Below are 12,877 nucleotides of genomic sequence, written 5' to 3'. Positions count from 1 at the left end.
TAATGTTCAGCGCCTCCTAATGACGATAGAACACTCAAATTGCGTCGAGATTCAATACATCGTCCTCCAGCCGACTTGTCTCCAAGGGGATATTACTGCCTCGTGCACCTTATGGTCCGCCTCCTGTGAGTCTAGATTCTCGAATCCGACGCAAAACAGTTGGTTAATTGTAACGTTCAGTGCCTCCTAATGACGATGGATCACTCAAATTGCGTCGCGATTCAATTCATCATCCTCCAGCCGTTATGTCACCAAGGGTCAATTGCTGCCTTTGGCACCTAACGGTCTTGCTCCTGTGAGTCTAGATTTTCGAATCCGACGCAAAGCTGATATTTAATTGTACCGTCAAGCGCCTCCTAATGACGATGGAACTCTCAAATTGCGTCGCTATTCAATACATCGTCCTCCAGCCGACTTGTCTCCAAGGGTCAATTGCTGCCTTTGGCACCTAATGGTGTTGCTCCTGTGAGTCTAGATATTCGAATCCGACGCAAAACTGATATTTAATTCTAACGTTCAGGGCCTCCTAATGACGGTGGAACACTCAATTTGCGTCGAGATACAATACATCGTCCTCCAGCCGATTTGTCTCCAAGTGGATATTGCTGCCTCGGGCACACTATGGTCCGTCTCCTGTGAGTCTAGATTTTCGAATCCGACCCAAAAATGATAGTTAATTATAACGTTAAGCGGCTCCTAATGACCATGGAACACTCAAATTGCGTCGAGATTAAATACGTCGTCCTCTAGACGACTTGTCTACAAGGAGATATTGCTGCCCCGGTCACCTCATGGTCCGTCTCCTGTGAGTCTAGATTTTCGAATCCGACGCAAAACTAATAGTTAATTGTAACGTTCAGGGCCTCCTAATGGCGATAGAACACTCAAATTGCGTCGAGATTCAATACGTAGTCCTCCAGCTGACTTGTCTCCAAGGGGATATTGCTGCCTCAGACACCATATGGTCCGTCTCCTGTGAGTCTAGATTTTCGAATCCGACGCAAAACCTGTAGTTAATTGTAACGTTCAGGGCCCCCTAATGACGATGGAACAGTCAAATTACGTCGACATTAAATACATCGTCCACCCCCCGACTTGTCTCCAACGGGATATTGCTGCCTCGGGCACCATGTGGTCCGTCTCCTTTGAGTCCAGATATTCGCATCCGACGCAAAACGGAATGCTAATTGTAACGTTCAGAGCCTCTTAATGATGATGCAACACTCTAATTGCGTCGAGATTCAATACATCGTCCTCCAGCCGACTTGTCTCCAAGGGTATTTTACTGCCTCGGGCACCATATAGTCCTCCTCCTGTGAGTCTAGAATTTCGAATCCAACGCAAAGCTGATGGTTATTTGTATCGTTCAGGGCCTCCTAATGACGACGGAACACTCAAATTGCGTCGCGATTCAATACAACGTCCTCCATCCGTCTTGTCTCCAAGGGTCAATTGCTGCCTCGGGCACCTTATGGTCGTTTTCCTGTGAGTCTAGATTTTTGGATCCGACGCATAAGCGATAGTTAATTGTAACGTTCAGCGCCTCCTAATGACGATAGAACACTCAAATTGCGTCGAGATTCAATACATCGTCCTCCAGCGGACTTGTCTCCAAGGGGATATTGCTGCCTCGAGCACCATATGGTCCGTCTCCTGTGAGTCTAGATTTTCGATACCGACGCAAAACTTGTAGTTAATTATAACGTTGAGGGCCTCCTAATCACGATGGAACCCTCAAGTGCGTCGAGATCCAATTCATCGACCTCCCGCCGACTTGTCTCCAACGGGTTATTGCTGCCTCGGGCACCATGTGGTCCGTCTCCTGTGAGTCTAGATTTTCGAATCCGACGCAAAAATGATAGTTAATTGTAACGTGCAGCGCCTCCTAATGACCATAGATCACTCAAATTGCGTCGAGACTCAATACGTCGTCCTCCAGCCGACTTGTCTACAGGGGATATTGCTGCATAGGGCAGCTAATGGTCCGCCTCCTGTGAGTCTAGATATTCGTATCCGACGCATAAGTGATAGTTAATTGTAACGTTCAGCGCCTCCTAATGACGATAGAACACTCAAATTGCGTCGAGATTCAATACATCGTCCTCCAGCCGACTAGTCTCCAAAGGGTTATTGCTGTCTCGGGCACCTTATGCTCCGTCTATTGTGAGTCTACATTTTCGAATCCGACGCAAAACTGATGGTTAATTGTAATGTTCAGGGCCACCTAATGACGATGGAACTCTCAAATTGATTCGCGATCTCAATACATCGTCCTCCAGCCGAATTGTCTCCAAGGGGATATTGCTGTCTCGGGCACCTTATGCTCCGTCTCCTGTGAGTCTAGATTTTCGAATCCGACGCAAAACTGATGGTTAATTGTAACGTTCAGGGCCTCTTAATGACGATGGATCACTCAAATTGCGTCGCGATTCAATTCATCATCCTCCAGCCGTTATGTCACCAAGGGTCAATTGCTGCCTTTGGCACCTAACGGTCTTGCTCCTGTGAGTCTAGATTTTCGAATCCGACGCAAAACTGATATTTAATTGTACCGTCAAGGGCCTCCTAATGACGATGGAACACAAATTGCGTCGAGATTCAATACATCGTCCTCCAGCCGACTTGTCTCCAAGGGGATATTGCTGCCACGGGCACCATATGGTCCGTCTCCTGTGAGTCCAAATTTTCGAATCCGACGCAAATCTTGTAGTTAATTGTAACGTTGGGGGCCTCCTATTTACGATGGAACACTCAATTGCGTCGAGATCCAATTCATCGACCTCCCGTCGACTTGTCTCCAACGGGTTAATGCTGCCTCGGGCACCATGTGGTCCGTCTCCTGTGAGTCTAGATTTTCGAATCCGACGCAAAAATGATAGTCAATTGTAACGTAAAGCGCCTCCTAATGACCATAGAACACTCAAATTGCGTCCAGATTCAATACGTCGTAATTCAGCCGACTTGTCTACAAATGGATATTGATGCCTCGGGGAGCTTATGGTCCGCCTCCTGTGAGTCTACATTTTCGGATCCGACGCATAAGTGATAGTTAATTGTAATGTTCAGCGCCTCCTAATGACGATAGAACACTCAAATTGCGTCGAGATTCAATACATCGTCCTCCAGCCGACTTGTCTCCAAGGGGATATTACTGCCTCGTGCACCTTATGGTCCGCCTCCTGTGAGTCTAGATTCTCGAATCCGACGCAAAACAGTTGGTTAATTGTAACGTTCAGTGCCTCCTAATGACGATGGATCACTCAAATTGCGTCGCGATTCAATTCATCATCCTCCAGCCGTTATGTCACCAAGGGTCAATTGCTGCCTTTGGCACCTAACGGTCTTGCTCCTGTGAGTCTAGATTTTCGAATCCGACGCAAAGCTGATATTTAATTGTACCGTCAAGCGCCTCCTAATGACGATGGAACTCTCAAATTGCGTCGCTATTCAATACATCGTCCTCCAGCCGACTTGTCTCCAAGGGTCAATTGCTGCCTTTGGCACCTAATGGTGTTGCTCCTGTGAGTCTAGATATTCGAATCCGTCGCAAAACTGATATTTAATTCTAACGTTCAGGGCCTCCTAATGACGGTGGAACACTCAATTTGCGTCGAGATACAATACATCGTCCTCCAGCCGATTTGTCTCCAAGTGGATATTGCTGCCTCGGGCACACTATGGTCCGTCTCCTGTGAGTCTAGATTTTCGAATCCGACCCAAAAATGATAGTTAATTATAACGTTAAGCGGCTCCTAATGACCATGGAACACTCAAATTGCGTCGAGATTAAATACGTCGTCCTCTAGACGACTTGTCTACAAGGAGATATTGCTGCCCCGGTCACCTCATGGTCCGTCTCCTGCGAGTCTAGATTTTCGAATCCGACGCAAAACTAATAGTTAATTGTAACGTTCAGGGCCTCCTAATGGCGATAGAACACTCAAATTGCGTCGAGATTCAATACGTAGTCCTCCAGCTGACTTGTCTCCAAGGGGATATTGCTGCCTCAGACACCATATGGTCCGTCTCCTGTGAGTCTAGATTTTCGAATCCGACGCAAAACCTGTAGTTAATTGTAACGTTCAGGGCCCCCTAATGACGATGGAACAGTCAAATTACGTCGACATTAAATACATCGTCCACCCCCCGACTTGTCTCCAACGGGATATTGCTGCCTCGGGCACCATGTGGTCCGTCTCCTTTGAGTCCAGATATTCGCATCCGACGCAAAACGGAATGCTAATTGTAACGTTCAGAGCCTCTTAATGATGATGCAACACTCTAATTGCGTCGAGATTCAATACATCGTCCTCCAGCCGACTTGTCTCCAAGGGTATTTTACTGCCTCGGGCACCATATAGTCCTCCTCCTGTGAGTCTAGAATTTCGAATCCAACGCAAAGCTGATGGTTATTTGTATCGTTCAGGGCCTCCTAATGACGACGGAACACTCAAATTGCGTCGCGATTCAATACAACGTCCTCCATCCGTCTTGTCTCCAAGGGTCAATTGCTGCCTCGGGCACCTTATGGTCGTTTTCCTGTGAGTCTAGATTTTTGGATCCGACGCATAAGCGATAGTTAATTGTAACGTTCAGCGCCTCCTAATGACGATAGAACACTCAAATTGCGTCGAGATTCAATACATCGTCCTCCAGCGGACTTGTCTCCAAGGGGATATTGCTGCCTCGAGCACCATATGGTCCGTCTCCTGTGAGTCTAGATTTTCGATACCGACGCAAAACTTGTAGTTAATTATAACGTTGAGGGCCTCCTAATCACGATGGAACCCTCAAGTGCGTCGAGATCCAATTCATCGACCTCCCGCCGACTTGTCTCCAACGGGTTATTGCTGCCTCGGGCACCATGTGGTCCGTCTCCTGTGAGTCTAGATTTTCGAATCCGACGCAAAAATGATAGTTAATTGTAACGTTCAGCGCCTCCTAATGACCATAGATCACTCAAATTGCGTCGAGACTCAATACGTCGTCCTCCAGCCGACTTGTCTACAGGGGATATTGCTGCATAGGGCAGCTAATGGTCCGCCTCCTGTGAGTCTAGATATTCGTATCCGACGCATAAGTGATAGTTAATTGTAACGTTCAGCGCCTCCTAATGACGATAGAACACTCAAATTGCGTCGAGATTCAATACATCGTCCTCCAGCCGACTTGTCTCCAAGGGGATATTACTGCCTCGTGCACCTTATGGTCCGCCTCCTGTGAGTCTAGATTCTCGAATCCGACGCAAAACAGTTGGTTAATTGTAACGTTCATGGCCTCCTAATAACGATGGAACACTCAAATTGCGTCGAGATTCAATACATCGTCATTCAGCCGACTTGTCTCCAACGGTCTATTGCTGCCTCGGGCACTTTATGGTCGTTCTACTCTGAGTCTACATTTTTGAATCCGACGCAAAACTGATAGTTAATGGTAACGATCAGGGGCTCCTAATGACGATGGAACACTGAAATAGCGTCGAAATTCAATACATCGTCCTTCAGCCGACTTGCCTCCAAGCGTCCATTGCTGCCTCGGGCACCTTATGGTCGTTCTCCTGTAAGTCTACATTTTCGATTCCGACACATAACTGATAGTTAGTTGTAACGTTCAGGGCCTCCTAATGACGATGGAACACTCAAATTGCGTCGAGATTCAATACATCGTCCTCCAGCCGACTTGTCTCCTTGGGTCTACTACTACCTCGTTCACCTTATCTTCGTTCTCCTGTGAGTCCAGATATTCGAATCCGACGCAAAACGGACTGCTACTTGTAACTTTCAGAGCCTCCTAATGATGATGGAACATTCAAATTGCGTCGAGATTCAATACATCGTCCTCCAGCCGACTTGTCTCCAAGGGGATATTGCTGCCTTGGGCACCATATAGTCCTTCTCCTGTGAGTCTAGAGTTTCGAATCCGACGCAATACTGATAGTTAATTGTAACATTCAGGACCTCCTAATGACGATGGAACTCTCAAATTGCGTCGCGATTCAATACATCGTCATCCAGCCGACTTGTCTCCAAGGGTCAATTGCTTCCTTTGGCACCTAATGGTCTTGCTCCTGTGAGTCTAGATTTTCGAATCCGACCCAAAACTGATATTTAATTGTAACGTTAAGGGCCTCCTAATGACGATGGAACACTCAAATTGCGTCGAGATACAATACATCGTCGTCCAGCCGACTTGTCTCCAAGGGGATATTGCTGCCTCGGGCACCATATGGTCCGTCTCCTGTGAGTCTACATTTTCGAATCCGACGAAAAACTTGTAGTTAATTGTAACGTTCAGGGCCTCCTATTGACGATGGAGCACTCAATTGCGTCGAGATCAAATACATCGACCTCCCCCCGACTTGTCTCCAACGGGATGTTGCTGCCTCCGGCACCATGTGGTCCGTCACCTGTGAGTCTTGATTTTCGATTCCGACGCAAAAACGATAGTTAATTATAACTTTCAGCGCCTCCTAATGGCGATATAACACTCAAATTGCGTCGAGATTCAATTAGTTGTCCATTAACTGACTTGTCTCCAAGGGGATATTGCTGCCTCGGGCACCATATGGTCCGGCTCCTGTGAGTCTAGATTTTCGAATCCGACGCAAAACCTGTAGTTAATTGTAACGTTCAGGGCCTCCTAATATCGATAGAACACTCAAATTGCGTCGAGATTCAATACGTCGTCCTCCAGCTGTCTTGTCTCCAAGGGGATATTGCTGCCTCGGGCACCATATGGTCCGTCTCCTGTGAGTCTAGATTTTCGAATCCGACGCTAAACCTGTAGTTAATTGTAATGTTCAGGGCCTCCTAATGACGATGGAACACTCAAATTACGTCGACATTAAATACATCGTCCACCCGCCGACTTGTGTCCAATGGGATATTGCTGCCTCGGGCACCATGTGGTCCGTCTCCTGTGAGTCTAGATTTACGCATTCGACGCGAAACTGATAGTTAATTGTTATGTTCAGGGCCTCCTAATGACGATGGAACACTCAAATTGCGTCGAGATTCAATATATCGTCCTCAAGCCGACTTGACTCCATGGGTCTACTGCTACCTCGGTCACCTTACGGTCGTTCTCCAGTGAGTCCAGATATTCGAATCCGACGCTAAACGGACTGCTAATTGTATCGTTCAGAGCCTCTTAATGATGATGGAAAACTCTAATTGCGTCGAGATTCAATACATCGTCATTCAGCCGACTTGTCTCCGACGGTCTATTGCTGCCTCGGGCACCTTATGGTCATTCTCCTCTGAGTCTACATTTTCGAATCCGACGCAAAACTGATAGTTAATTGTAACGTTCAGGGCCTCCCAATGACGATGGAACAGTGAAATGGCGTCGAAATTCAATACATCGTCCTTCAGCCGACTTGTCTCCAAGCGTCCATTGCTGACTCGGGCACCTTATGGTCGTTCTCCTGTGAGTCTACATTTTCGATTCCGACACATAACTGATAGTTATTTGTAACGTTCAGGGCCTCCTAATGACGATGGAACACTCAAATTGCGTGGAGATTCAATACATCGTCCTCCAGCGGACATGTCTCCATGGGTCTACTGCTTACCTCGGTCACCTTATCTTCGTTCTCCTGTGAGTCCAGATATTCGAATCCGACGCAAAACGGACTGCTAATTATATCGTTCAGAGCCTCATAATGATGATGGAAAACTCTAATTGCGTCGAGATTCAATACATCGTCATTCAGCCGACTTGTCTCCGACGGTCTATTGCTGCCTCGGGCACCTTATGGTCATTCTCCTCTGAGTCTACATTTTCGAATCCGACGCAAAACGTGTAGTTAATTGTAACGTTCAGGGCCTCCTAATGACGATGGAATACTCAAATGCGTCGAGATACAATACATCGACCTCCCGCCGACTTGTCTCCAACGGGATATTGCTGCCTCGGGCACCATGTGGTCCGTCTCCTGTGAGTCTAGATTTTCGAATCCGACGCAATAACGATAGTTAATTCTAACGTTCAGCGCCTCCTAATGACGATAGAACACTCAAATTGCGTCGAGATTCAATACATCGTCCTCCAGCCGACTTGTCTACAAGGGGATATTACTGCCTCGTGCACCTTATGGTCCGCCTCCTGTGAGTCTAGATTCTCGAATCCGACGCAAAACAGTTGGTTAATTGTAACGTTCATGGCCTCCTAATAACGATGGAACACTCAAATTGCGTCGAGATTCAATACATCGTCATTCAGCCGACTTGTCTCCAACGGTCTATTGCTGCCTCGGGCACCTTATATTCGTTCTACTCTGAGTCTACATTTTTGAATCCGACGCAAAACTGATAGTTAATGGTAACGATCAGGGGCTCCTAATGACGATGGAACACTGAAATAGCGTCGAAATTCAATACATCGTCCTTCAGCCGACTTGCCTCCAAGCGTCCATTGCTGCCTCGGGCACCTTATGGTCGTTCTCCTGTAAGTCTACATTTTCGATTCCGACACATAACTGATAGTTAGTTGTAACGTTCAGGGCCTCCTAATGACGATGGAACACTCAAATTGCGTCGAGATTCAATACATCGTCCTCCAGCCGACTTGTCTCCTTGGGTCTACTACTACCTCGTTCACCTTATCTTCGTTCTCCTGTGAGTCCAGATATTCGAATCCGACGCAAAACGGACTGCTACTTGTAACGTTCAGAGCCTCCTAATGATGATGGAACATTCAAATTGCGTCGAGATTCAATACATCGTCCTCCAGCCGACTTGTCTCCAAGGGGATATTGCTGCCTTGGGCACCATATAGTCCTTCTCCTGTGAGTCTAGAGTTTCGAATCCGACGCAATACTGATAGTTAATTGTAACATTCAGGACCTCCTAATGACGATGGAACTCTCAAATTGCGTCGCGATTCAATACATCGTCATCCAGCCGACTTGTCTCCAAGGGTCAATTGCTTCCTTTGGCACCTAATGGTCTTGCTCCTGTGAGTCTAGATTTTCGAATCCGACCCAAAACTGATATTTAATTGTAACGTTAAGGGCCTCCTAATGACGATGGAACACTCAAATTGCGTCGAGATACAATACATCGTCGTCCAGCCGACTTGTCTCCAAGGGGATATTGCTGCCTCGGGCACCATATGGTCCGTCTCCTGTGAGTCTACATTTTCGAATCCGACGAAAAACTTGTAGTTAATTGTAACGTTCAGGGCCTCCTATTGACGATGGAGCACTCAATTGCGTCGAGATCAAATACATCGACCTCCCCCCGACTTGTCTCCAACGGGATGTTGCTGCCTCCGGCACCATGTGGTCCGTCACCTGTGAGTCTTGATTTTCGATTCCGACGCAAAAACGATAGTTAATTATAACTTTCAGCGCCTCCTAATGGCGATATAACACTCAAATTGCGTCGAGATTCAATTAGTTGTCCATTAACTGACTTGTCTCCAAGGGGATATTGCTGCCTCGGGCACCATATGGTCCGGCTCCTGTGAGTCTAGATTTTCGAATCCGACGCAAAACCTGTAGTTAATTGTAACGTTCAGGGCCTCCTAATATCGATAGAACACTCAAATTGCGTCGAGATTCAATACGTCGTCCTCCAGCTGTCTTGTCTCCAAGGGGATATTGCTGCCTCGGGCACCATATGGTCCGTCTCCTGTAAGTCTAGATTTTCGAATCCGACGCTAAACCTGTAGTTAATTGTAACGTTCAGGGCCTCCTAATGACGATGGAACACTCAAATTACGTCGACATTAAATACATCGTCCACCCGCCGACTTGTGTCCAATGGGATATTGCTGCCTCGGGCACCATGTGGTCCGTCTCCTGTGAGTCTAGATTTACGCATCCGACGCGATACTGATAGTTAATTGTTATGTTCAGGGCCTCCTAATGACGATGGAACACTCAAATTGCGTCGAGATTCAATATATCGTCCTCAAGCCGACTTGACTCCATGGGTCTACTGCTACCTCGGTCACCTTACGGTCGTTCTCCAGTGAGTCCAGATATTCGAATCCGACGCTAAACGGACTGCTAATTGTATCGTTCAGAGCCTCTTAATGATGATGGAAAACTCTAATTGCGTCGAGATTCAATACATCGTCATTCAGCCGACTTGTCTCCGACGGTCTATTGCTGCCTCGGGCACCTTATGGTCATTCTCCTCTGAGTCTACATTTTCGAATCCGACGCAAAACTGATAGTTAATTGTAACGTTCAGGGCCTCCCAATGACGATGGAACACTGAAATGGCGTCGAAATTCAATACATCGTCCTTCAGCCGACTTGTCTCCAAGCGTCCATTGCTGACTCGGGCACCTTATGGTCGTTCTCCTGTGAGTCTACATTTTCGATTCCGACACATAACTGATAGTTATTTGTAACGTTCAGGGCCTCCTAATGACGATGGAACACTCAAATTGCGTGGAGATTCAATACATCGTCCTCCAGCGGACATGTCTCCATGGGTCTACTGCTACCTCGGTCACCTTATCTTCGTTCTCCTGTGAGTCCAGATACTCGAATCCGACGCAAAACGGACTGCTAATTATATCGTTCAGAGCCTCTTAATGATGATGGAAAACTCTAATTGCGTCGAGATTCAATACATCGTCATTCAGCCGACTTGTCTCCGACGGTCTATTGCTGCCTCGGGCACCTTATGGTCATTCTCCTCTGAGTCTACATTTTCGAATCCGACGCAAAACTTGTAGTTAATTGTAACGTGCAGGGCCTCCTAATGACGATGGAATACTCAAATGCGTCGAGATACAATACATCGACCTCCCGCCGACTTGTCTCCAACGGGATATTGCTGCCTCGGGCACCATGTGGTCCGTCTCCTGTGAGTCTAGATTTTCGAATCCGACGCAATAACGATAGTTAATTCTAACGTTCAGCGCCTCCTAATGACCATAGAACACTCAAATTGCGTCGAGATTCAATACGTAGACCTCTAGACGACTTGTCTACAAGGGGATATTGCTGCCTCGGGCACCTTATGGTCCGCCTCCTGTGAGTCTAGATTTTCGAATCCGACGCAAAACTGATAGTTAATTGTAACGTTCAGCGCCTCCTAATGACGATAGAGCATTCTAATTGCGTCGAGATTCCATACGTCGTCCTCCAGCTGATTTGTCTCGATGGGGATATTGCTGCCTCGGGCACCATATGGTCTGTCTAATGTGAGTCTATATTTTCGAATCCGACGCAAAGCCTGTAGTTAATTGTAACGTTCAGGGCCTCCTAATGACGATGGAACACTCAAATTACCTCGGCATTAAGTACATCGTCCACCCGCCGACTTGTCTCCAATGGGATATTGCTGCCTCTGGCACCATGTGGTCCGTCTCCTGTGAGTCTAGATTTTCGAATCCGACGCGAAACTGATAGTTAATTGTAATGTTCAGGGCCCAATAATGGCGATGGAGCACTCAAATTGCGTCGAGATTCAATACATCGTCCTCCAGCCGACTTGACTCCATGGGTCTATTGCTACCTCGGTCACAATATAGTCGTTCTCCTGTGAGTAAATATATTCGAATCCGACGCAAAATGGACTGCTAATTCTAACGTTCAGAGCCTCCTAATGACGATGGAACACTCAAATTGCATCAAGATTCAATATATCGTCATTCAGCCGACGTGTCTCCAACGGTCTATTGCTGCCTCGGGCACCTTATGGTCGTTCTCCTCTGAGTCTAGATTTTCGAATCCGACGCAAAACTTGTAGTTAATTGTAAAGATCAGGGCCTCCTAATGACGATGGAACACTCAATTGCGTCGAGATCCAATACATCGACCTCCCGCCGACTTGTCTCCAACGGGATTTTGCTGCCTCGGGCACCATGTGGTCCGTCTCCTGTGAGTCTAGATTTTCGATTCCGACGCAAAAATGATAGTTAATTATAACGTTCAGCGCCTCCTAATGGCGATAGAACACTCAAATTGCGTCGAGATTCAATACGTTGTCCTCCAGTTGACTTGTCTCCAAGGGGATACTGCTGCCTCGGGCACCATGTGGTCCGTCTCCTGTAGGTCCAGATATTCGAATCCGACGTAGAACGGACTGCCAATTGTAACGTTCAGAGCCTCCTAATGACGATGGAACACTCAAATTGCATCAAGATTCAATACATCGTCATTCAGCAGACTTGTCTCCAACGGTCTATTGCTGCCTCGGGCACTTTATGGTCGTTTTCCTCTGAGTCTACATTTTCGAATCCGACGCAAAACTGATAGTTAATTGTAACGTTCAGGCTCCTAATGACAATGGAACACTGAAATAGCGTCGAAATTCAATAGATTGTAGTTCAGCCGACTTGTCTCCAAGCGTCCATCGCTGACTCGGGCACCTTATGGTCGTTCTCCTGTGAGTCTACATTTTCGATTCCGACACATAACTGATAGTCAATTGCAACGTTCAGGGCCTCCTAATGACGATGGAACACTCAAATTGCGTGGAGATTCAATACATCGTCCTCAAGCCGACTTGTCTCCATGGGTCTACTTCTACCTCGGTCACCTTATCTTCGTTCTCCTGTGAGTCCAGATATTCGAATCCGACGCCAAACAGACTGCTAATTGTAACGTTCAGAGCCTCCTAATGATGATGGAACACTCTAATTGCGTCGAGATTCTATACATCGTCCTCCAGCCGACTTGTCTTCAAGCGGATATTGCTGCCTTGGGCACCATATAGTCCTTCTCCTGTGAGTCTAGAATTTCGAATCCGACGCAAAACAGATAGTTAATTGTAACGTTCAGGACCACCTAATGACGATGGAACACTCAAATTGGGTCGAGATTCAATACATCGTCCTCCAAGCGACTTGTCTCCGAGGGGATATTGCTGCCTCGGGCACCATATGGTCCGTCTCCTGTGAGTCAACATTT

Source organism: Schistocerca americana, chromosome X (assembly GCF_021461395.2).
Source record: "Schistocerca americana isolate TAMUIC-IGC-003095 chromosome X, iqSchAmer2.1, whole genome shotgun sequence".
Lineage (NCBI taxonomy): Eukaryota > Metazoa > Arthropoda > Insecta > Orthoptera > Acrididae > Schistocerca > Schistocerca americana.
The sequence above is the reverse complement of the archived record's forward strand: the minus strand, read 5'-3'. Positions refer to the sequence as shown.